The sequence below is a fragment of the Mesoplodon mirus genome (assembly GCF_964341445.2).
Source record: "Mesoplodon mirus genome assembly, contig: HAP1_SCAFFOLD_1118, whole genome shotgun sequence".
In the NCBI taxonomy this organism is placed as follows: domain Eukaryota; kingdom Metazoa; phylum Chordata; class Mammalia; order Artiodactyla; family Ziphiidae; genus Mesoplodon; species Mesoplodon mirus.
In genome coordinates, this window is record NW_028294949.1 from 62,275 (window position 1) to 88,812 (window position 26,538).

Here is a 26,538-nt window from a genome sequence, read left to right on the forward strand (position 1 = left end):
CAAAAATCTTTGCCAACAGAAGACATTATATATAATTTTTGATTTTGCTAAATTAGTAAGTTGGAAACCTATGTTCCATTTCTTTGAATTCTTTGATAACAGAGTGCTGCTGGAGGCTGGGAGGGCAGTCATGTCCGTGAAGGCTCCCCAGAGTTGGAGCGGGGAAGTGGAAAAAGGTAAAAAAAATACTAATTGTATTTTCCCTCGATTGTTATCTCTCACTCTTTTCTGACTCTGTGTAACTTATATCCAGGTAGCTGGAGAAAAATCATGTGGCAGGGCAAATTGGTATTCCAATAAATTAATAATCACCAACTTCAAATGGATTTTCAAGACTGGAAATATTGCTGTGACTTACAGTACGTTCTTTCTAATTCTCCTTACAGACTATTTTCTGAGAAGCTTTACCTGCCCTCCTCAAATGTCCCTCCATCCTCTCTACTTCCTTCACTCTGAGCTGGTGAGGTGCTTCATAGCTCATTAAGAACTCAGAAGTCAGTAAATAGTCCACTGCCAAATCCATTAATTCATTAGCATTTGCGTTGCTCTTTGTATTCCCTTTTACTACAGGAGTGAAAGTTAAAAGGCCATGTGCACTACAGACAGCATTTCGTTTTCCCTCATCTTCTCAAGTACTTCACAGCACTGCGTTTTCTACAACCCAGCTACTCCTTAGGAATGATTCTTGCCAAAATTCAACCTCATTCTAGACTAGTAACTCCAACTTAAAATGTTAAAAACTATACGTGTAACATGAAAGCCTCCCTCCTCCCCTAATCCCTGCATATCTTCTTTAGCCAATTCATGTCTGAACTTTTCAAAATTGTTATCTTCATATACTGTTTCCATGTCCTCACGTCCCATTTACTCTATAATTTACATCCATCTGACTTCTCTCACCGTAAGCTCTTTGCCCACTGTCCTGAAATTTTACTTATGACGGTCACCAGCGATCTCCATGTCAGTATAGCCAATGAATAGTTTTTGTCCTAATTCTAGGCTCTTTCCTTCTTTAAAAAAGAAAAAGAAAAACAAAAACAAAACCCGTTTCTTTTCTTCTATGCTTTTACACTCTCATCATCTTCTGTCTTGGTATATTTTACTGGCTTTCTGTGTTTAATCTCATTTCTAATATTCTATTAGTTTCCTTTATCTTCAGTGGAATAAACCAGTATATGAAGGATTATTCTCAACAGTTAGTTCTCAAAATAACAGTACTAGGAGCAGCAGTCAATACTCTATAAAGCTTACCATGTGCCAGACACTATTCTAAGACACTGTTTAAATACATATATATATACACACACATATATATATATGAGGTTTTCCTCCTCATAAGCCTATGAAATAAGCCTATTATTATACCCACGTTACAAATGAGAAAACTGAGGCAATGAGAGGCCAAGGTCACATGATCAGTACTTGGTGAAGCCCCGCCTGAGTTAATGCCGGAACTTTAGAGTAGACAAGTTAAATAATGTCTCACAGATTGGCCTTAAAAGCGAGCAACATTTAATTAATGACTTGTGAAGTATCAGGAAAAAAATGGAACATTTTTAATTGAATGGGAACTACTAAGTCATGTATCAGTAACTAAGATTGACTCTTATTGAATGAAATTATTTTTCATTATTCTTTTGAAAGAAGAATATTCTTGTGTTAGTGTTTTACAGTTTTCTTCCATTCACATATTTATTCATTTATTAGACGCACGTTTCCTACACACCTTCTATGTGCCAGTGTCTGCTGCAAGCCTTGGAAGATTCAGTGGTGAGCAAAAAATTACAAAGTCCTTGCTCTTAAGCAAGTGTCCAGTGGTGGAGGAAGACAGAGTCAACATGTAAATACATTTTGTACAGCGACAGAAATACGACTGGACAGTGGGATGGAGAGGCAGTGAGGAGGCAGGTCTCTTTGGTCAAGATAGTAGTGGTGGCGTTTGAACCGAGACCTTAGTGATCAGAGGGAAATTGGTCTGGGTAGAAGGATTAGCCAATCTAAAGCTGGGAGAGCAAGAACTAGAGCTTGTTGCATCTGAGGGACTGAAAAAGACAACTGTGCCTCGAACCCCATGAAGGTCAGGGAAACATGTAGTAAGTGACCAGAGCACATGGTCCCTGTGAACCTGGCTAAGTAGTTGAAATTTTCATCTCTTTACAATAGACAGCCTTTAGAGATTAGAAGCAGTGCGATAATAGCATCTGATTTGTGCTTTTTAAAAGACTACTTTGACTGTGGAGTGTCCTACAAAAGCAAACTACTTGTGTCTCTATGAAGTGCAGATAGTAAATTTTAAAAAGCCCAATGAGCTCATAAGCAGTTGGTTTACTAACTGTAATCATTTATCTTAACTAGACTTCATTAATATAAGCTTGGTGACCTTGGGGTCTGGGGACATATTAGATTAGGGAAACCCAACTATTTTCAAATAGTGTGATTTGAAAAATTCTCGAAATTGTTGGGGTTCAGGAAGATTATTTTATTGCTGGGCCTGGATGGGAAGTTTAGAATAAGAAAAGAAAGTATGATGGCTGGCTTCCATCTATTCTCCCTTTCTGTGGGAGAAATGATGGTGGGGTGACTACTTTGCTGTTGACCCAATGCTTAAATTTCAGAGCTAGTTCAATCCAGTAAATATTTGCTGAACAACTATTATATGTTAGGCACCTAGCTGAAACTGGGAATATAAAGAGAATAATTAATAATAAAAGCAGGTATGACTAACAAGAGACAGGCACTGTGCTAATGCTTAACATGCACTATCTCAAGTTACATTAATTTACACACTAACCATATGGGGTAGATGTATTTATTATACCATTTTCCGGGTGAGAAATCTAATCCGTTTAAGGGGCTTAAGTTATTTCTCCAAGGTTACACAGCTAGTTAGGGGCATAGGCAGTATTTGGACTCAGGTCTGGTATCAGCACCAATTCTCTTAACCATTATGCTCTATAAGGACCTTACTTGAGAAGTTCAGGATTATACATATATGGGTACAACCAACCCTAAGACCATCTGGCAAAACTGGCTGCTTGAGAAGTCCTGGATTTATGTAAGATGCTCTTGGAATGGAGAAGATCGTGAAGGAGGGTCCCCAAAACACACTCTCTATACTAAGGGGCAACAGAAGAGAGAAAGAATTAGCCTACAGCAGTATGATATTGAGGACCAAGAAACAGTGTTTCTCTCTTTTGTGAATAGTTATTAAATTATTTCTACTTCAAAGTATCAGAAAGAAATCACAGCACTATGGACAGTTTGCGGAGCCACCCTATCTTAGCGTGAATCCTGGCAGGTGTAGAGTCCATAGTATGACCGTGGCACCTAAGTGTAGTTAAGTAAGCTTTCATTTTTCTTTAGCCTTAAAGCAAAGTAGCTTTCTGATAGGTATAGTTTAGGAAAGTCTTCAAAGAAAATATTTGAAGTCCACTATCTCAGAGAAAAGCAATTTTGCAAAAGATCTGTCAGCAAAAGCAGGGCCAAACACACTAATTATTTAGTGAGACTTGTATTGTTATATCATTGCTCATGTTGTTTCTTTATGCATTTACCTGGAAGAAGGCTTTTAATGTTCAACAATTCTCAAAGAGATAAAGACCCACACTGACCTGTCAGAAAGAGCTGTGCCCTGGAATTAGATCAGTTTAGGTTTGGCTACCTACTAAAACTAGGTAACATTCTTAATCTTTCTGAGCCTGTTTCCTATCTGCAAATAGGGATAACACTATCTATTACAGAGGGATGGGGTTAAATTAAATGACACATGTAAATGAAATATATCCTTCCAGACTGAGAACATACCTAGTAAATGTTAAGTGATCTGCAAATATTCTGCTTTCTTGAAATGGATGAAACCTGTTATGTTCTTAACCAATGGTCTAAATATCAAGACAATATTTAGTTAAAAGTTATATTTGTTCTTTCACTGTCCATCTGCATTTTAACATATTCTAACATATTCTCCTTGATCAATTGTGTCAATATTAGTAACATTTGTCATTTAAGCTATTACTGTTCATATGTTTAAAATATTTCAACATGATATAAGTCATTACTCAAAGGGATGCCTAGCTGGCTTTGTCAAAGATTTATTTTAAGTAAAAATAAAAGACACATTTTTCATTTTCACCAAGTTTTATTGAACAGTGTATTCATTAACTGTATGAACTTTCTGGCCAACCTAATACAGTAGCCAAGACATGGAAACAACCTCATTGTTTTTTTGTGGATGAATGGATGAAGAAAATGGGGTGCATACAACCTACTATTATTCAGCCATGATAAAGAAAGAAACCTGGCTATTTGTGACCACATGGGTAGATTTGGGGGTCATTAAGCTAAATGAAATGTCAGACAGAGAAAGATAAATACTTTAGGATCTCACATGTGAAATCTAAAATACTGAACTCATGATAGAAAGGATGGAATGATGGTTGCCAGAGCTGGGGGTTGGAGGTGAGGAAAATGAGTGAAGATGATCAAAAGATAAAAACTTCTAGTTATAAGATAAGTGAGTAATGGTGATGTCATGTACAGCTTGGTCACTGAAGTTAACAATACCGTATTTTATGTTTGAAAGTTGCTAAGAGAGTAGATCTTGAAAGTTCTCATCACAAAAATAAAATTTGTAATTATGTGAATTAAGGTTAACTAAACTTATTGTGGTAATCATTTCACACTATATCTATATATATCAATCATCACATTGTACACCTTGGACAGATACAATATTATATATCAATTAAATCTCAATAAAACTGGAAAAATCTCATTTATATTTTAGCATAAATATATCAAATTGGGTTTCCTGACAAGATTAATAATAACTATAGATAAAAGGAAATAAGATATTGTTGTTGCTGTTGTTTGCTTTTCCAGAGTGCAAAACACTAAAAAGGGGGGAGGTGAGTATGGGCTTGCAAATGCTGCTCCATGGGCCCTAATGCTGTGATATAGACATTTAGTCCAGATCTGAAAGAGAACTTGAGTCATTTCAACAAATCTGCAAAACAGTCGTGTTCAAACGTGAAGAGATGAAGAGATATCAGTAAATTCTTTTTCACACTGCAAGAAATCTGCCTTCAGCTTTCAGCAAAACCTCAGTTTTCGGGTTATGAGGGTAACAGTTCTTAAGCAAGCAGCACAATGCTTCCACCAGTGCTTTCTCCCTACGATGAATAAGTTTTCAGTCTCCCCACCAGTGCTCATCCCTTCTCCCCTTAATGTCTTGGCCAAAATTCAACCATCAGCCCAGAAAACTCTTTCCCAGTTTCATTGCCTGTACATGACCACGTTATTTCAATCACCTTGGCACATTTATATTACCTACTTCCTAAGGTAGGTATTATATATATGAGATTTTAAATAAAAGAATGCCTGTAAAGTACTTAATGCTCAACTCCTAGAACAATATGAATATTCCGTAACTGCTGACTAGCATTCTTGTTATATCATTTACATTAAAACTAATCTGTACTTTCACACACCCATGTTCTTTGTCCCCAACTGGGGTAAAGGAAATAAATGAACATTTATTGATTATCTACAGTTAAGAGTATAGAATGCAGTGTAGGCTATAGAATTAGTGGTGTTCAAGACTGAAACTGACCTGGATTTGAATTCCAGACCTCTCACTTACTTAAGACTTTACGACGCCTCAGTTCCCTTACTGATAATTAGAGATAATAGACATTTCAGGGACCACGGTAAGGATTAAAAATATTATAATGTTTGGATCCAGAAAGGGCATTCATTACCTCATTTAATGTAAACTCTTAGATAATCTGATTGAGTTTTGAGAATCTGATAACGGCTCTGCATCCTTTTGCTAAAAATAATTAGATAGGTAGATAACTATTCATAGCATTTTGCATAGAATTCCAGGGCTTTGCTAATACGAAAATCAATCAAAGGTTTTAGTTGGCACAAAGAACTCAGAGAAATTGTTATGGGGCAAGAATTAGAATTCTTCTTGAAATACAGACTATCATCCTGGAGAAGAAAGGACAACATTTTAATGTGGTTAAATTTGGGTCAAAACTATGCACTTCCTTAATGGTGTTTCTACCAGCTCTTGATTTGACTGGGATTGAAATTTCTGACATTACTGTCCCCATCACAGACTTGAAAACCTGGCAGACAATCAAGTGCAACCTACAGTTAAAGGTCGCTCATCTAAAAACATGGGTATGTTACTACCATTCTGACAAGAGCGTTATGAAGATTAAGAAAAAGCACAAATAAACTCTCCTAACACCTGACAGCCAAGTAATACATCTTTCAGCTCTTTCAATTCTTTTTCCTGCTTACCTGACTTATTTCCTTCCCTGCTCTGAGTTCTCACTGTGTTTCATGTCCCACAATGCTGAAGTCATTGTAATGCTTTTACTCAGCAATCTCATTTAACATTTAGCATAGTAAATAAGAAAGCCTAAGAAGTGACTGAGGTAAACTGTCATTATTGCATCATTCTGATAACCTGATTTGTCCGGAAATGTAACTCTGTGATTCTCCTTTACTTCCAGTTGCTCACCATTCATGGGCACAAATTGAGTGTATATCAGATATATTAAATTCCTGGAAAATTATCTGTGGTGTGATTTGGGGTTCTATTTGTGTACTACAGCCTTCCTAAAACTAAACTATTATCATTTCTACCCCTCTTCTGTCTGAAAATCCTCAAAACATAAGTTCTAATTAATAGTTATACTAGTTGGCATTATAGTCGTTCTTTTTTGCTTTTTCTCTGATTGTAAGTCTCTTCTGACTCTTAAGTCAATCAAATGGGTTCTCTACATATGAGGAAGCTCAGAGAGGAAAATAGGATGAGTAGGGTAAGAAGACATTCACACATAGAATTAGTGGAAGCCTTACCAGTAACAAAACTAGTGAAATTAGAGCTAATTAATTAGCAGCCAGGAAAATTTCATTTTGTGTTGTCATTAACTGGTCAACTAGGGTAACTAGGCTTACAAACAATAGAAAGAAAGAGTAGAAAATCTATTGGTTCTGCCAGCTTCTCCTGCTTGTTATCAGCGCAATTTTCTCCTAGTTTATGAAACAATAACAGTTTGGTATTAGAATTTAAATGCCATCAATATAAGATATGGAGATATGTGAAGCCTACTACACTTTCTTCGTAAACTAGTTCTATAGCATCATAAATCCCACAGTAGAATGATTCATTTCAAAGACAAAATTCATGCAGAGTACACTATTTGTTTAAACTTCAAAAAAATCAAAAAAGATTGCTATATCTTGTTAGATATGTTATGAGCCCAAAGATATGTTATGAATCCCAAAGCCAGCCAGGCTATCCCTCTGCATTTCTTTGTCCTAACACAGGCTTTTGTCCACCAGCATCCCCCGTCGGCCCCTATACAGAAGAGAACACCGTCTGTTCATCAAGAGCCCCACGCCGCAGACACACGGCGCGGAGTTAGAGCTCAACGATGAAGCTGGAGGAGAGGCAGGGATCTCCCAGTTGTGTCCGGCCTGGTGGGATTCTAGAGAAGCTATTTCTTTAGGAAGCGTCCCTTTCTTCAGACAGACTGGGGCATTTCCAGTGGCTGGCCACAGTGCCCCGAAAAGGTGGACTCAGATGGACTTGGGCATCAAGGAAGGTCCTGTGGGGGGCTCACGGGCTGTTCTTCCGTGTTTCGAACATACAAATCAAGGTGGGGGCAGGCCACCACTAGTGCAGGGCCGACCAGAAGGCACGTCAACAAAGTGTCCCCTCCCTAACCCCTGCAGCCCCTTCTAACAAAAGGAAGACCAAAAGGAAGATGTCCAGGGAAGCCTCATCTAAAAGGTGGAGGAGCAACATTCCTCGGTGCAAGTGTCCTGGCCGTGGCTGCAGCGGGAGGACCACACCATGCCACCCCCTGGCTGGGTGTCATGATGAAATTTGGACATTATACCAGAAGCCAAAGGGTCACTCCACCAAACCCTCAAGAAAAGGATGAGGGACGAAGCATGTGTGCCCTCGAAGCCCCAATCTTCTGGTGCTCCAGTCTTCAAAACTTACACAAGCTGCCTCTTACATGTCTCCTTTAGTTGTCACCTTGGGACAAGGACCTCTGAGCACCTGACTGAGGAAACAGAAAGGCCGCTGCCACAATCATCCTACTGAGCCCTCTCCCCTCCCCTCAAAAAGGGCCAGCAGCCCCCTTCCCTTGAAAGGGCTTTTCTTTAGAAAGGGCGGCCTGGACTTAGCATGACAGGGGAATGCAGTTTAGAGACACCTGGGACCACGGGGTGCTTTCAAAGCCTCTCCCCGCCCTTCCAGGTCTTGTCTGGTGGGGTTTTCAATATTAACGCCGCACAGAGAAATAACACCCAGTGTCAGGATGAAGTGTTCTTACGTGCACAGGGTCAGATGGAGGGTTGAGGCCCCGAGCGTGGTCCAGTGTCACGGGAGTGGGGGCGGGGCGGGGGGCTGGCCGTGAAGAAACAAGAGGAGGAGGGGCAAGGCTCAGTACTGGATCCTGCTGACTACACACACACACACACACCCACACACACACACACACACCCACACACACACTTATAATCTTTAGCTGCCCCATGAACTTTTTGTGAACTGTTTAAAACTGGAGGTCTGTTGAACAAACAGCGGCGCCACTGCCAGCCATAATTTCATTGCAACGAGCTAAAGACTGTTAACTCTTCAGGTTCCAGGCCAAAGATGGACCTGAGCGGAAAGGGCCAAGGAGCCGGGGGCCCTGCCTGGCGTGAGGCCCTTCTCCAGAGCGACAGCCCAAATCCTGGGCAGGAACACCCTCATCCTGGGCAAAGGCCGTACTGCGTACACCCCACCATCACTGAGAAACGGGCCCACCCCCCATCTCTCTGGGATGTAGAAGTAACTAAGGGGATCTTGGGCACAAGGGACACAGAGATAGGGTCAGAGACACCGCCACACTCACCCCATTCCTCTTCTAAAAGCGGCTATTGAAATAGTTGGGGGTCTTTCTTACTTTCTTCTTTTTTTTTTTAACCTCCAAGGAAAAGTTCTTCAAAAGTGACTTCCCTCACCCTTGGCTGTGGGTCATGCTGCAGGGGGCAAATGACGTGATTTAGATGACAGACAGAGCAGGCGCTTTGCTGCTGTATATAAGAGGCTCATCTGCCCTTATTTCTCAACGACCCCCCCCTTTTCTTCCACAGGTGGGTGATGCTTCTGGAAGTGCCAAGATGTGTGAAGTCAGTCATGAAAAGCACTTTACAAGCACCAACCTGTTTCCAGTGGGAGCTGCTAAGCTACACCTTGGCTCTGGGTTTTAACCCTTTTTTCCAGCAGTGGAGAGAAGGGGGCAAGGATGTGGGATAGGGATGAAGAGGGAAGGTGGCCAAGAGAAGGGGTCAGCCGGGGAGACGGAGGAGGGTCTGGTTTCTGAAGAACAGACCAGGAATTGTGGTGGCTGCCCGCTGAACACCCAGTTCTGGGAGAGACCCGGCTTGCAAAACGCAGACTCGCCGCGTGGTCTCCGGCTTTCGGTCTGGCCCTAGGGCCAAGCACAGGAGAGCTTGAGTCTCCCTCGACAGACTTGGGCAGTCATCTGGTCCGGGAACCAAGAGTTATGATTAGCATCCGAGCTTGGCCTGGACGCTGGGGAGAAGAGCCTGATTGGCAGAAAGAGGTCAGAGGGACCAAGATTAGGAGCTGTCCCCCCAACCTCGGCATCCCTGAGTGAGGGCACCTTGGCCCTCTGTGAAAAGACACGAGGGGGCACACGGGTCCCCAGCTGTACCCACCACCGTTCTGCCGATTCCTGCTATGAAGACACCATTATGGAATGAGGAGAAGGAGAGAACGTTTGTTTTGTTTTTTTTCTTTAAAGGCGACTCCCCTTGGCAGGCAACAAACAGATTGCAAAGGAAGGAGCAGTGGCAGTGAGAGGCTGGCGTGAGCGCAGGGAGGAAGGCAGCACCAGGCCACTCCTGCCACCTCTCCTTTCTCTCCACCCCAGCTCCTCCTGGCACCGGGCCACTTTCCACTGCCTCCGCCCTTGAGGCGCTGATGGATTGGTTCAAGTCTGCACAGCACGCTTGTCAAGTGACAGCGACGGAATGGGAAGCAGCGCCACCAAACCATCCCAACTCCACTCCAATACTAACGGTGCCCCTTCCTAGGGCCTCACTCTCTAGGCACCCCATGCCGCATCAGGCACTTATCCAGTTAGTGACCAAGAAGACCTGGACGGGTTTTGGGGAGCTTCCGGCTCAGAAGGCCGGGCAGACGGCAGGGCTCCCAGCCAGCATGCCATGTGCCACGGTCCTCCGTAGGCTGGGGACCTCTTCGGGGAAGGGGTGTCTCTCACTGCACGGGCATGGCTGGTTCTCTGTGGAGGACACGCGCGCGCGCGCAGTCACCACAGCCTCCCAGCTCCCACTCTCATCCATGGCGTGTCTCTGGGCAGGTGGCCGGACCTCTTCAACTTTGACCCCCTCATCTGTAAATCTTTGGCACCGTGTTTTCCAGAGGATTAAACTGCACTATGGACTTGAGTTCTGCCTGGCAATAGCTGGTGCAGGCCACATCTAACCCATTAAACAGCATCTGACTCCACTAAACATTCTACGTAACAAACAAACCCCAGAATGGCTACATAGTTTCCTTGCGGCAGAGGGAAGGCTGAGGCAGGGACACAGAGGGGGCCAGGGAGGGGTGACCTTCTGCAGAGTGTGTGGCTTTCATGGAAGCCCAAAGCTCATGGCGCGGGAGCCCTTCCTGGGACTGCTCCAAGCGCAGACTGAGTCACACACAGGCACTTCTCTACTGGCGTCAAGGAAGGGAGGGATGAAGAAGTTCCTATTTTAGCACTGGGGGCCGCGAGGAGGTGGGAGATGAGAAAAAGCAGTCCAGGGTGTGCAGCGTTGGGGCAAGTCCTCCTGGGATGTTTTCCCCAGTATGCGTAGCAGTGGGGAGAAGGGAACCCCAAGGATGCACCCAGGTCGGGGGGAGGGTCGCAGGCTTCCTGGGGTGTGGCTGAAGGAGGTCGCCTGACTGGGTCCTGCAGCCGGGCATGGGTGCTGGGGGGGAGTGGAGGGTGGGAGGAGTGATCCAGCCTGCCCAGGCTCTGTCTCTTGGCACACTCCAAGTCATGGCTGTCGCCGCCTCCAGAGGCGTCCCCACTCACGACCCAAGTTTTGCATTAGTAACAGAGCTGCGGAGCAGGAGTGCGGGTGTGACGGGGTGGGGGACGGGAAACTCACGTGGCTGGCCCTGACCTTTTGAGCAACCAGAACCTTCCCTGCCTCCTCCCAGGGCGCCAGGATAGCGCCGCGAGCCACTCGGGTCAGTCGGGAGTGAACTTGGCCTGCAGCGGCGGCGGCGAGTGGGGGAAGGGCGCCCCCTCCCCCGCCTCAGCCCTGAGCACGGATCGGTCGGCATCAAAGGGATTTTCTCTCCCACCACACACACCCGCGCTGCCGCAGGCTCCTCGCCCCTCCTCCGCCAGGTCCCCGCGCGGGGCCGGTCCCGCACACGCACCCCCCGCCCGACCTTCCAGGACCACCGGCTCTCTCGGCCAGCCGCCGACCCCAGCTCACCCCGCCCGCGCGCTCCTCTGGGATCCCCCTTCCCAGGCGCCTGCCGCTGAATCTCTGACAAAAAGCAACTTTGGGTGGGCGCACGGAGAACCCAGGATGTGCGGCGGCGCGCCCCAGGGGAGTGGGCACTGACTGGAGACCGCTCCGGCCCATCGTCCTGCGCTCCCTTCGGCCAGTCTGGAGTGTTCTCTCCGTGGACGCCTCCCCCACCTTCCCCGATTCAAAGATGCAAGCCAGGTGTAGCCAACTGTAAAAGGGGGCTCGGGGGCTTGGGGAGGGGGGCACCAGCAAGGATCGACCGGGAGAGCCGCTGCCAAACCGGGGCTGCCCGCCACACACCCCCTTTCCCAAAAGCAGAGCCGTGGCCCCCCGTCAGCTCTTGGACCAACCTCAGACACTTCCCCTTCCCCCCGCCAACCCGCCCCCCCCCACGCCAGGCCTCGGCTTTTTGTTCCTTTCACTTTCTTTCACGGTTGTGCCACACACAACCACGCGTGTATGCAAGAGGGGGCCCCATTTGGAAGCTGGTGTCCCTCAACAGGAGGCAGCAGCCCAGGACAGGAAACCGAGGTTGAATGCAATTAATCGACCTGACTCCACTCCTCCCCGCCCACCCACCCTCCACACCCCCCCGGGTCTGGTCCCTACAGGCTGGGATCCCACTTGGAGTCTACACAACCTGGAAACAAATCCAGAATAAACGATCCATAGACCACGACTCTAGAGGGGGTGTCACTGCACTGCAGCCTCCATCAGGGCTTTGTAGAAATAAAGTGAACTCACTGCAAACTCCTCCCCCCACAAGGAACAAGCTATACCAGAAAGCTATTAACGACAGCTATCATTAGTACACACAGGAAGCACAAAGGAACTTTTTACGAATAAAAGATGCATAAAACACAGGGTCCTGTGATCTGCACCCGGCTTCCCTGCTGATTGTGTGCAGCCTGGGAGTCCTGGGAAGGCTGGGGATGAGGGTCAGAGGAGGACAGGGGCTCCCACTTTCTTTACGAGGAACAATAGGAACCCCACGTCTGTTCATCTTGGAACCCGGAACACCCCAAACAAAGCTGTGGGAAAACTGCGGTAGACGTGGGGGCCCGTGAATTCTTCTAGCTGTTCAGAGCTTAATTACTCCTCCTTGATCCGTGGGACCAGACACGACACCACCAAGGTTAAAATGCCCCAAACAGCGCCGAGCAGATGTGAGCGAGCTGGCAGACGCGCAAATGAGGCCTGCCTCGGAGCACGATAACAAGTGACTAATACGTTGCATATCGTTGAAAGAAAATTATTTTTCTCTGATTTGCATTTGCTTCGGGGGAAAAAAAAGCCAACCAGAGTCCCTCTTCACAAGCACGAGTCTAATCCTGGAAATGCAGCCCGGCTGCTTTAAGAGAGCTGGAAGGAGGGAAAGACTGCCAGCGCTTTGGCGTTGCAGGCTTGTCTATCTTTCCGCCTTTCCTCCAAGGCGAAACTCGTTTTGCAAGCAACATTCCTACAGAAAATGGCACACGTCATAAAAAGAGACCAGTTTATAGAACTGGCACCGAAGTTCATGTATCATTCCAGAAGCATCTCCCAGCTCCCCTCTAGGGAACCCAACTAGATGTAGAAGTCCACATTATAACTCAGAGAGTAGATCTGGGGGCAGGGTGGGGCGGAGGTGGACCCATAATTTGCAGATATCCTGCAAGCTGTACACTCAGGGGCCGAAGTCACACAGAAGGGCACGATATAGAGTTAAGTCAGCTCTAAATGATCCTCCAAAGCCCGGGGGCCAGGGCTGCGGAAGCCTTCAACCTTGAGGTTGGGGGGAGTGGTGTTTACACCCAGCTTGCCCCAGGACAGCCCAGGGGCAGGCCCATCTTCTGGACCAACCTGAGGACCATCCTGAGCCCGCCAGCTTGGACCGGCCCATCGGGGTATTGCTGCCACCCACCAACTGTTCTCCCTCCCACCCTGGCGCCTCCCCGCAGTGCCTGGCAGAGGACCAGGAACTCAGAGAAGGCCGGGCTCTGGGCATTTAGTTGATTAAGTCACAGAGTGGGTGGCGCTGTGGGCAGACCTCAAGACAGCACCGTTGGTCCTGCAGCTGAAAGGCAAGCGCGCTCTTAAAAACCGGGAAGGCAAAGGGAGGCGGGTGATCAAAAGCCGACTTGCACCCCTCCCCACCCCCATTCACCCCCCCTTCGGGTCCTGAACCTACCCACTTGTGTTTCCAATCCAGGAAACAGGGCCGAGGGCATAGAACACAGCGGCCGCCCGTCTCTTGAACTTGTCTGAATAACAGGGCCATTTCAGAGGAAGAACAACGGCCTTCAGAGCCTCTGCAATTTCCAGAAAGCCTTCAGTTAATAATACATTCTTTCCAACAGGCTTGCTTTAGGGCGGAAAGTTATTTTCCCAAATCTTAACAACCCGGTCACAAGCCACTGAGGCCCCAGGTCAACAGATCCCGGCCAAACCCCTCCAGACAGTTGACACTCATGACCCCGCAGGCCTTCTCCTGCCACCTCTGCCTAACAAGTTCCCTAAACCACAACACACCAACCAGCGCGCACGTCCACCACGATCCCAGGAGCCAGAAAGATGCGTGTCGCGGGGGGCGGGTGCCGCCGCCGAGGGCTCTCTCGCAGCGCATCCGAGGGCTCCCGGGCCAGCAAGGGGCGGCCACCTCTGCAGCTCTCCGCGGGCCTGCACGGTGCGCGCTCTGTGTGAGCGCCGAGGAGGCACAGCGCTGCTCGTGCGCCAACAGCTGTCACATTATTTGCACTCGCTGTAAACAGCCTTCACACTCCCCCCTTACCACACAGTTAAGGCCAGACTAACAATCCAGTTAGAGATCAAACCAACAACAGCAGCATTGTGTCTGCCTTCGCACCAAGCCCAGCAGCTGGCAGGTTTCTCCGGAACAAGAGACCGCCCTCCCCCCACCCCTCCAGGCTCCAGCCAAGGCTAGCCGAGGCAGCAATGCGTGTGTCGCTGCTGATTGTTAAAGCAAGACAACACAGCCATTTCGCGCAGAGTTCTGTGCGGTTCATCAGCTCTCCCAGAGTTTCCTCCTCCCAGGCCCCCTCCCCCATTTCCTCAGCTGGGAATAAAGGTTGTTCAGACTCCCAGGGTCGGTTTCTCTGCTCAGCAAAGTGTGGGTCGGCCTGCCCCGGCCAGGCCTGGGGTCCTGCAGCCCTCTCTACCGTGGTCCCAGAGGCTAGGCAGCCCGGCACTTTCTGCAGCCCAAAGCCTCGTGTGTTTCGGAAAACCGTCCAACTCCCTGAATCCTTCCTGGTCGCCCCACTGACCAAAATGTCTCCTTTTATGATTTTTGGTTAAGTCGAACATTTCCATAATCGTCATTATTAGCGCAAATTACATGCCTAATCGGTCCTTAAATAGATTTTAATTAAATAATCATACAAGGCTCATTTTATGACTTAAGAAAGGCATTAGTTTTCGTTATAAACTTTCCACCAGGATATAGAATACTGATAGCAGACATACACTTATTCTTTGAAAAGCACCAATAACTGATGGGCAGAGTGTTGGGAAAGCAGACCCTGCTTCACACCTTCTGGAATCCAAGTGGAGACTAGACAGACCACATCTGCACAACTTTCCTCCGGAGAAGGGAGAGGGGATTTCTTCCTCCAAAGCATTACTTTTGTCTTCTCTTTGGGGCCAGGAGAAAGGAACCCCAAATGTTCCTTTTCCTTGCCCATCTGAAGAGATCTCTCCAGCTTAGAAGTCTCTTCTAGAGACCACTCCTCGCCACCCCCATCTGTTTTCCACCCCTCAGTCTGCTGAGAGCCGTGGTGGAAAGCAGGCAGGCTGTGCTTGTTAAATGCTGTGTAAAATGCTGTTAATAAAATAATAAATACAAAGGATGGAGGCTGCTGGTTCCATGGGTGTTTTGACTGGAAATGCCTTGGCACTTGTCATGTGTTTATGGGAGGGCAGACAACTCTAGGATTTACATAGTTTGGACATCTCTGTACTTCATTTATTCTTTCCTAATTGACGTAGGCCTAGAGCTATTTCAAGTTTGCATTTGTACAGAACTGTTAAATGCCTAAGAGTTTCTCCAATTAAACCAAGTTTTAAATCAGACCCAAGGCTGGAACGTACTCTCGGCCTCGCCCCACTCCACCCTTCTGCCTCTGTGGCTGGAGAAAACAAACAGACACTCAACAACGATCCCCTGTCCTTGCTCTCCCCACCTTCACCACCCCCACCCCCGGGGGGGGCACCTAGGGCAAAGGTTAAGGTGTCTTCAGATTACAGGCAAGGCCCTGGCTACACACACTGGAAAGCACTGCAGTTGGGCGCATCCTGGGCATACTCGAACTTCTAAAATAGTGAGCTAAGATGGGGGAAAACTGCTGGCCTGGTAAAACCCACTGTTCACAAAACAATGTCAGCAAAGGCTGAAAGGCATTCTTTAGAGAGGTACCAGGGACTCATGCCTACTGAAGCTCTTTCAGCACAAAGTCTTTTAGGGGAAGAAGGGAAAAGGAGGGTGGGGGCGGGGAGGAGAGAAAGGCAGCGCTCCTGTTTCAGAGCAGGCATCCCCAGAGAGTCAAGAACCAAGTGTAGCTTCAATCAAACGCTGACTTCCCCTCTGGGAGTCTAGTAGGAAACCTGATCACAGTAGCTTACTACCGGCCTGGATCCATACAGGTCTGGTTTTCTTCTCATGCTAGTAATTTTTTTAAATACATATCGATAGAAAAGAAGCAATCCCTGACAGACTTTTATTGAAAACCACACTGAGACCTCATAACATCCAGACTTAATCCCTATCAGACAAACCACAGCACCTCTGGCCCCTGCAGTGGGCCAGACCCTTTCACCTCTTCCCACCAGGTCTCTCCCCTCCAGCCGTTGCTGTTCCCTCCCCCCAAAAGAATGACGGGAGAACTTGCCAAAGAGCACCTAGATACCGGTACTGGAATCAATTCCTAACCATATAAATGATCCCACTTAGGGGGAGAAAAAAAAAATCCCAGCCTTTTCATATGGATTCCTTTAAAGCCCAGAATGCAAAGAACTGTAACAAAGGGAAAGAGGAACCCACGGAGGCAGACCTGGAGGAATAGCCTCAGGAATACCCTTGGAGGGGAGCTTAACCTGAAGTTTGGTCCCCAGACACTGGCCTACGCAGGTCTTGGTTGGGGGGGGGGGGCGGCTGGCATCTCAGGGGCAGCAGGGAACGGAGAAGCAACCTATAGGAATCTGACCAGTCATTCAAAGCAATTACTAATCCTCCGGGCCTACTATGTGCCAAGTATTCTTTGATCCTAAAGGTGGAAAATTATTCCCAGTCTTACAAATGAAGAAACTTACTGAGGCTCAGAGGCCATAAATAACCTGCCCCCAAGGTCACACAGCTAGTAAAAATGGGCCACGGTCAAACTCAGTCCTGGAGTTGAGGAGAGGAGCCAATTATTGGTCAAATTGTGCCATCCAGAATCCCCAAGAAGTTCGGAAGCCTTCCTTAGCCCTTGTACTCCAATACAGGGTAAAAGGATAGCACTTAACACGTATGAAATTCGGTCCACAAGGAGCCCGCACCCTAGTTTCTCCTACACCCAGAAATCTCTTGGTCCATGTGAAGTCTTTCGAAATTTCTGCCAACATCCTACCCATCTCCCTACACTGGAACACCCTGGTGTGAGGCCAGGGGTTCCCAACAAGGCTCCACTTTCCCCTCCTCCAGGAGCCCAGAACAGGCAGTGGGAGGTGGGTGCTACTCTTAGGTCTCTATAAAAAGTGCTGACACCTGGAACTAGAAGAAGGCTTGCCACATAAAGCAATAAATCAAATTATCTAGACAGAGCAAAAGCCCTTTGGAAAGACTGCCTACATCTACCTTTCCTAGGACTTTAATGAAAAACTCAGGGACCAAAGTGGGCTGGGGAGGCAACTGAGGGGGAAGCGGCTTGCAAGATGCTGGACCCTCCTGGACTCCTGGGGGTCCCCACAAAAAGCCAAGTCCCGAGACAAGCCGGAGGTTGGGGTTATCTCTCCTCTCCCCAACTTCTCATCCCAGCAGCGCAGGGTCAGCGCTCAACATCCCCTCCCCACCCCATCTTCAATTTCCTGCTCTGCCCCGGGCTTTCAGAAGCTCCGGGAACCATCCACACCCGATGCCACAGACGCCACAGGCTCCACGACCGAGGGCCGTCTCCAGCTCAGCTCGGTGGGAAGGGGAACGGGCAGGAGCGCCGGACACTCAGCCGCCCCTGCGCCTTCCCGGCCCCGGGCGGGTGGCTCCTCCAGTGGCCGAGGCTCCGGATGTGTGAAATGGCTCCAGGAGCGCCTGGGGCAGGCCAGGGCCTCCGCAGCGGGAGGGACCGAGGCGATGGCGGAGCCGGGTCCTCACCCCTCTAGTCAGCCAAACACGCCCCGGCGGCCCGGCAGCCCCTGGCTCGCAGCCAGTGGCTTTCTCTCTTTTTTAAACTTTCCGGCCTTGGCCATCACCGCCGATTGGGACAGGATTTCCAGCCCCCGCCTTCCCGCCTCCACACCCTCCGTGCAGGCCCTTCTAACCTCCAAGGAGGTGACCCCCGCCCCCGGGCACCGTGAGTCCCCTGGGCCACCTGGAGCGAGCCGCTTCCCAAAGCGATCGTCGTGCGGCCGAGTCCGGGGCTGCTGCTGCGTCCGGGGAGGAACTCCCGCAGCCTCCAAAGGTCCAGGCCTGCCCGCAGCGGCATGCAGAACCGCCCCCTACTCTCGCTCTCTTCGAAAGACCAGACGCGGGGGCAGGGGGGTGCGGAGGAAGTTTAAGGCCTGTCTTTAAAAAAAAATTTAACTCTTCAGATGCAAGAATGTGGGTGCCCTTGGCACGGTTATGAGCGCTCGGGTAGAACAATAGAAATGGGGGGTGCCGGAAATGGTGCAGGAAGACCCCTATAACCCTATAAACCTCTCCTCCCCCCTCGCAGTTACTACTAGCATTAAAAGATCCCAGTGCCTTCAATGCAATAGTGCCTGTTTATAACTTTTCCCTGCTGGGTCCCCATACCCTATACAAGCCCCCTCCTCACGTTTTGAAATCACCAGGGCAAAGATCGCTCCCAAATCTGTGACCTCCCGGAGCTCTTGGGCCTCTCACCTGCTCTTGCCCCTGGCACCCTGACCTGACTCACCCTCTTCCCCCCAGTAGTTCCTCTGGTTTGCACCTAGACAAGAAATTTAGTTTCATTTAGCTTCCGGTCTTTAATTTTAGCAGGTCTCCTTTTTGCATGCACATCAATATGGCAATTACCATCTAAAAGCTCGCCCAGCCCCGGGTCAATGTAAATTGATCATTGTCCGCCTTCCACAAAATAACACCGGGAGTCTGTGATGCATAATGAGATTATACTGGAAACTGTCTTTTAGATCAAATTCTATTTTAGGCTGTCAGGATCTTCTCCTGGCGAACTTCCCCGCTAGTCTAATCACGGGGCGCCGGAGCCCATGGGTGCTGAGGGGCGATGGCTGGCCGGGGAGACATGGTTCTAAGAAATAACAAAGTGCGGGGACGCCCCCCCCCCCACATTTCCAACACCCTCAACTAGGGGCCGGCGGAAATGAGCCTGCGCTGGGAAAGGGGACCTTCTTACAGAAACGTTGCGGGGGGAAGAGCTCGTTGGTTAATTCCCATCCAACAGAAAGTCAGCTATCCCTTCCGGAGGAACACATGGGGGGCAACCAGCGAAAGCCGTCGGGCCGGGCTGGAGGTTGGGAGACGTCCACGGCCAAGTGCTCGGGGCACAGGCGGCTTGGCTGCCACGGGGGTGGCCTGAGAAGACCTTCCACTCCTGCCCCGGCTGCTTCTCAAGCCAGCGCCACCATCTAGGCCCCGGCAGCGCAGCCAGCCTTGCAAACAGACCAGGAGAAGGTCCTCCCGCCCCTGCGCGGCCCCCGGGGCACGGATGTGACCCTGGAGCTTAACAAAGGGCCTTCAGAGCTCCTTTGGGCCTCGGGCTGGCGGGGGGAGCGGTGGGGCCAGGGGGAGAGGGGCGGTACGGCGGCCCAAGGGGACCCGTGAGGCCCCACGCCCCGCCGGGCTGGGTCTGCCGGGCCCGCCGCCCTCGAGGAAACCACCGAGGTGGCATTGCCGGGGCCGCTGGGCATCCCGAGGACCGTCCTGGGGTTCGGGCGGCTCGGAGGCCGGCGAGCCTCCTGCCCAGCCCCGTGGGCCCGGCTGTCGTGCCCGACCCAGCGCGGGCTCCACCCGAGTGCGGTCTTCCCAATAAAAGCTGGAATTCCCGGCTGGGCTCAGACAAAGAGGGGCCGCGGCAAATCGACGCCGCGGGCAAACCAAACCCAAGCCGAGTTTACGCGCGCGTCTGGGGTCACAGAGGCGCCTGCTAATCCTCCCTACGCTGGCCGTCCCCGCACGGTCTCCTCAAGGGGGAAAAAAAAAGGGAAAGAAAGCATACCTCCCCTTGATTCCGCCCAGAGGCCGAGCTTCGCACTTCTTTCGGTTCAGTCTCTCTCAGTTCACTAGGCCCTGCGCCACCTTAGCAAACAGGGCTTAGAGGAGCGCAACATCCCTTGCTTCCGACCCAGAATGCAAAGCTACTCCTCTTTTTCCTCCACCATCCATCCTCTCAGGGTCCAGAACTCAAAAATCTTTCAGAAATCCTCCTACCTGCTCAAGACATACTCTCTTCCCCACTCTAGGTGGGAAGAAACTATAACCAGAAGCAATCTTAGTAACCAAGGGCCATCCACCCTTAGCTAGGCACCGTCGCCCTCAGTTTCCCTCTAGCCGAAGACACAGTATTTCCCAGTGAATGAGTGTGCGAATGTGGTTGTGTGGCCCACACTTCCATGCCCTGCTCTGTCTCACCGGGCAGGAAAATCTTCATCAGGCATGGAGGGGTTTTTGTCATTCAGCCTGTGTATCTAAGCATGGACGTATGCATGTGAATGCTTTTTGTGTTTCCAAGTGACCCTCTTCACACCTTTAAATGGGCTTTTGTCTCTCGAACGAACTTACAGAAATTCTGCTCCAGTTTCCAGCTCAACAAAGTCTGGGATTTTCTCCTAGAATCTCGCTCTAGGTCTCAGTATTTGCATACCCATGTTTACATTCCTCGCGGCCAGTTCTTTCTCTCTTCTGTATCTCTTGTTCCATGTGGGCACCAGAGTCCAAGTGTCTTGATTTGTCTCAGCACATGTCATTCAGGCGCACATCTTAATCTGTGCATTCCTGTCTAACACGTACACCTCCCCACGAATTACATTCTTGCTTTGTCTATAATGGGGCTCGTTCCCAGACCAATATGGGTTTGCAGTTTAATGTAACTAGAGGATCCCCTAAGACTCCAAACCCTAAAAGGAAGAGGAGGGGGAAGGAGAGAGGAGTGTGACTAATGATTCATTTCTCTATAGGGTAACCCACCCACCAATTTCTACCTCAGGGAAAGAACGAGACCAATGCCTGCAGAGTTGTATTCAATTTTTAGACCCATTCAATGTTGACCCCATGGATGTGTATACAAATGATCGGTCTTGTACACATCACTGTCCAACTCCTGTTTGGAGGCTGCCTCCCTGCACATATTTTATTTGAACTCGCCACAAGTTCATGGTTAAAAGTGTTTTTATTTACATAGACAACTCAAGGACCCCTTTGCTCTCTCCGACGCATACCTGTACGCACTGGCCAGGCATTTCAGGCTTGGGTCTTTGGTAGGCAACACTCTCGGTCAGAGGCCCCACTGACTAAAGCTCTGAGCAGACCTTCACATACTGGGCCTCTGGGAACGGTAAGGTCTAACCTCTGCATCTCCCCAACTCAGTTCCTTAAGTGAGGGTGCCCACCGTGTGTGTTCACACCTTCCCCATTGAGAAGTATCGGGTCAAATTAGATCACCTAGCAGCTGCGTTTGGTTCGTCGAAGAATCGAGCCCAATGTACCAGGATGTGAGACTGCATACACAGAAGAGAAAGGAAAACCCTAAGCCCAGACTCCCGCCTCCTCTCCCCAGGGGGCTACTTTGCCTCCAGGAATTTCTACTACACTCCCCACCCCCACTCTCCCTATCGTCTTTAAAGGGTTAAGAGAAACCCTCGCAGCCTTCCCTCCACCCTGGTCGCTGGGCCCGAAGGCTCGCTCGCTCACGGGAGTCTGCCGCCGCCTCCGCGGCCCGCCCCCCCCCCTTCCCGTCCTTCAGCCGGGAGGGAGCCTGCATGCCTGTCTAGACCCATCTATCACAGGCACACCAACAACACCCGCGAGAGCGCGGAGACCCTACCCAGGTCCCCCTGCCTGCACGGTTCCCGGTGGACAGAACGCTGGAGCGTGACCGCGCCTGCAGGGTCGGGGTGGGACTCTACGGGCTCGGGCTGCCCCGAGCGCACAGCGGGTCCGCCCTGGCCCCGGCCCACAGCGCTCCCGCCAACACGGCTGCCGGGGCACAGTCACAGCTCTGTGCGCTGGGCAGTCCTATTTTTATCTTGTCTAATCCCAAACTGGGCGGGGAGCACAGACGTCGTGCTTAGAGAACAAGAGATAGGCGAGGGAGGCGGGGAGGAGCAGCCAGGCAGCGACGCGAGCGGGAGCGAGTTAAAGACACGGTCGAGGCGACCGAGAGCAGGAAGAAAGAGCGGGCTGCGCGGGCCTCGAGGCGCCGCACGCAACGCGCCGCCCGGCCAAGTTACACTCGCCTCCCGGTCGCCCCTCGCCGCCCATCCCTCCCCACTTCCCAGAGGCGCTCTCAGCAGCCCGGGCCGCGGGGCCCCGGCCTCTGTGGGAGGCACAGGCCCGGCCGGCCCTGCAAAGGGCTGGAGAGAATCGCTAATGAGCTGTGCGGCCCATTGATCCGGAGAACACTTCCCAATTAACTCTCAGTCACCTACTGGTGACAGCGCCTCAAAGGACAGCGCTGGGGCCGTCCGAGCCCTAACCCCGACCTGCCCGTGGAGCGCCTGGCGCCCGAACCCCGCGCGCGCCCCCCCACTACCCCAGGCAATCCCGGTGAGTGGCGGCGTAAACCCGCACACTAAAGGCCAGCCTCGGGTTAAACCTGGACGGCATTTTAATCACCGCCATCTCCCCGCTTCCTCCTCGCGGTGAAATCATGCCCAAAATAAACACGGGAACCAACACTGCAAAGCCCAGACCAGATAACAGGTCGGGGGTGGAGTGGGAAGGGTCGAGAAGCAAATGTATTTTCCAAGTGTCCACGTACAGGAGTCTCGGAGGCCGACAATTAAAATGACTTCCACACAAGCAATTCTGTTGGCCAAACCGAATCCAGCACCTCGTAAGGATTGATTTCGGCCCGCGGTGTCCGTTTCCAGTGCCACAGGAAGTGTCAGATGGCTACAAATAACCAAGTCTGTCTGCGTTCACCACCCACCACCTTCTGGGGTGGGCCATTTCCTCCTCGTTTTTATTCCCAAGTCATTTTAAGGATTTTTCTTCAGAGACTACCCCTAGAATCAAATACCACTACCCCTCCTCTGGCCTTCTCTCAAAAAAGAAACAAACAAACAAAAAAACCCAGCTAAAACCCTGAGCTGTCTACTCTAGACACAAGAGGCTGTACGAATACCTATTTGAAGCGCGCTGGTTTCTTTTTTTAAGGTTTGTTTTTAAATACACATAACCCTCCCCCCTCCTTCGCTCTTCCATCCCCGCAACCCCCCAACCCTTTAGACGCCGGCGGCGCGCGCCCTCGCGCGCGGGCACTCACAGCCTCTAGCTGGAGATCGCGGACTTTCTGGAAAAGATTCATTAACTGCAAATTAAGCCTCGCCCCGGCTTCGGCCTACACGCGGCCAGGCTCAGCCATCTCAGGGACCCGGAGACGTGCCCACTCGAGAGTGCAGGCGGCGGGAAGCCCGCCGGGACCACGCGTGCCTCGAGCCGCCCTACTCCGCACACGGCGCCCCGGGGCTTGCTTGGTCAACAGCAGGAGCACGTCGCCGCCGCCCCGAGCCCCCTAGTTGGCGGAGGCTCTGCAGCGCAGCCGCCCGCCTGCTCCGAGCGCGGGCCCCGCGGTGCAGCGGCGCCTCGCCCTCCCCGCCTCGGCCGAGGATCGCGCCCGGGTGCGCAAGTTCCTCTTCGCTCTCGGCCTCTGCGCCGCACGCCCTCCGAGTGGGACCAACTTCCTCCGGCCGCAGACTCGCACACGCCCTACAGGGCTTTCCACCAGACTCCACACTACCCAGAGGAGGACCCAGGTCTCGCCCCCCGGCCCGCCGCCGCCCCCGCCTCCGCACGATCTACCCCCACCCCTGGGGGTAGATCTTAAACTTAAAACCAACTTAAAACCAACCCCACGACGTCGCGGGGAAGGTGCGGGTGGACCAGAGTGGCAGATTAAAATTTTTAAAGAACATTTACAAAACAAAGCGTCTGACCTAACTGGCTGGCTGGCGGGCGGGCCGAGTCGGAACTGGCTGTCGCCTGTTTCGATTTCCTAGTAGTTTTTTTTTAATCCATGTGATTCACGCTTTGGAGCAATCCAAAAATAGCGAAAAAAACCAAAAAACCGGGACTCCCCTCCCGAGTCGCGCGGCAGCGGCGGCAGCTCGAGCTCGGCTCGGCCCGGGGCGCCCGCCACACACACCCTCGCGCACGCACACGCCGTCGTTCCACGAGCAAGAACGAGCTGCCCCCGGAGAGGTGAGACGAGGCAGCGGCGGCTGGAGGTTTTTACAGTTCTTTCCCGAGTCGAAAACGAAAGCAGACGGGAACCCGCCGCCCTCCCCTTCCTGCTAGCAAGCTAACGCCGAGCCGAGCTTCCCAGCTTCCAGCCCAGCTCACCCCCACGCCCCCCGCCGCCGGACTCGCGGCACTCAGCGACGACCGCGCTCCCGCGCACACAGACACACACTGCCTGCAAACTTCTAATCCGCGAACTCCCTGCTCTCCTCCCAGCCCCCAGGGGGGCGGCAGCCACCCCCGCCGCGCCCCTCCCTCCCCGAAGCCCACGCCGGGCCGCTTAGGTTGGCTGCATTTTTAATAACTTACAGCTAGGAAATAAAAACGAACGCGAGCAAAGCAGCCAAAGTGAAGCGCGAGGCACAAGCTTCGAGGGGTACGCCAGAGAGTCAGAGGAGCCACCCGCCGCTAGTCTGGGCCCCGAGGGAGGGGGCCGACTGCAGCCCGCCGCACGCACGCCCGCCAGCCCGCGCGGCCTCCGCGGGGAAAGGTGTTCCGGGCACTGACCTGAAATCCCCAGCCGGGGAGTAAGCAGGGAGCCTGCGATCCGGCGCTTTGAAGTTTTCCCCGGAGCAGAGTCGAGGCGGCGAGGAGGAGCGACGGGAGGTGGGGTGGGTGGGGAGAGGTGTGCGGGGTTGGAGGAAAGTGGGGTGGCGACCTTGGCGATGGGAGAAGGGGCCGGGCCGGGGAAGCGCGGCGAACAGCAAAGTTTGCCGTCCCCCGCTGCCCGCAACCCGCTCGCGGGGCCGCGCTCGCTCGCCTCCCTCGCCGTCTGCTGCCAGCCGGCTGCCCTCGGGGTCGGCCACGCCGAGGGGTGGGCTCTGGGCCGGGTGGGGGCGGGGGTGGGCTCAAAGCCTCCGGGCAGGTGGCGACAGCCCCACGCGATCCTCCGGGCTCCGGCGGCTGGGCCGGGCTCAGCAGCTCTCGCGTCGCCGCTGCTGCCGCCCGCGCTCGGGCAGGAGCCCCAGAGCCATGCTGACGATTAGCCGCGAGCGCCCGCTCGGGCTGGGTGTTTATGTGTGTGTGAGTGTGTTGGCCAAGTCTTCCCTGCGCGGCGACAGCGCGGCTTGGGCTCCCCGCCCGGCAGCTCGCGGGCTCCCCCTCCGCCGCCGCTGCCGCCTCGCTCCCGCTCTCGGTCGCGGTCTGGGCTCCGGCGCGTCTTCCCCGCTGCCGCCGAGCTCGGTCCGCGTTCAGCAAGGAGCGTAGCTCTGCCTCCCCTCGCCGCTGGGAGCCCAGGCTCCGTCTGCCGCCGCACGCCGCGATCCCAACGCGTCCCCCCTCCCTGGTTCCCTCCTCTTCCTCCTCCCCCTCCCTCCGCCCTCTCGCCCGCCCGCCCGCCCGGCCTCCCTCCCTCCCTCCCAGCAGCCGCCTCCCCTCCCCCTGCAGGCGCAGCGCTCAGGCGACAGCCAGCCGCCCGCCCGCCGCCGCCTCCAGCTCTCACAAGTTTGAGCTCCCCCAGCCTCCGCTCACCCTCCGCTCACCCTCCGTTGCAGCGCCTGGGCGGTGGGGTGTCGGAGCGGTGATTCCTCAAAAAGGTTTGCCCGAGTTTCCCCAGCCGTCATCGATTCCCGGCGCGTTTCGCCTATCTGGGTTCGAACCCCAGACCACTTGGGTGGCGTCCCCCTCGCCCCTTGTCCTCCCCTCCCCCGCTTGGACCGAGTTGGCTGCGCACACCCCGCCCGGGCGCGCGTCCTGGGCGAGCGAGAGACCGACTCGGGCGGCGGCGGCGGCGGCGCGGGCGGCCCGTTGATCCTGAGCCGAGGGGATGGGGGGCGGCGGGGACGGCTCTCCCAGCCGCGCGCCGAGACTCCCCTCGCTACCCAGAAGGCCGGTGGAGGACCGCAATTACTGTAAAGCGCCTAGCACTCGGCTCAGCCAAAGCTGTCAAACCCCAGCGGCAGCTGCCGCTGCCTCCTCTCGCCACCAGCGCTGCGCTCTCCCGGTCGTGCGTCCCCTCCGAGACCAAGCAGAGCCTGGGCGAGTGCGCGTCGGTGCCCATCCCCACACTGGGTCCCCCCTTCCTCCCGGAGAAGCCCTTTACCATTTCGGTGTCCAGAGCTACCTGAAAACACTACCGTGGGCAACGGTGGCCGTTCCGCCCGAACTCCGCGCCCGAGTTCCCCGGATGTTTCGATTGTGTGGGAATTGTTTGGAGAGGCGGGGGATGGAGGAGGCAGCCCGTGGAGCACAAGGAGGCGGGAGTGGGGGCGGTAGGGGAGTGGAGATCCACCAGAATTTCTCCCCGTTCTCAGGCATTTCACAGTCTGCACCTCAGATGATTAGAGGGTCTGTCCTGGCCCCTCACCCCTGCC

At 52.1% G+C, this 26,538-nt stretch overlaps 1 long non-coding RNA gene across 3 annotated transcripts in view; it reads right to left on the reverse strand.

The window, feature by feature from the left end:
• Nucleotides 1-26,003, reverse strand: part of LOC309797855 — a 49,382-nt gene extending 23,379 nt beyond the window's left edge. Inside the window, exon 1 of one of the 3 annotated variants that reach the window (XR_014292825.1) lies at nt 25,708-26,003. This is a non-coding gene — a long non-coding RNA (uncharacterized lncRNA). Of the gene's footprint in view, nt 1-25,696 lie in introns of all 3 variants that reach the window. The other 2 variants (XR_014292826.1, XR_014292827.1) reach the window with 2 other exon arrangements.
• Between the last annotated feature and the right edge of the window lie 535 nt (nt 26,004-26,538).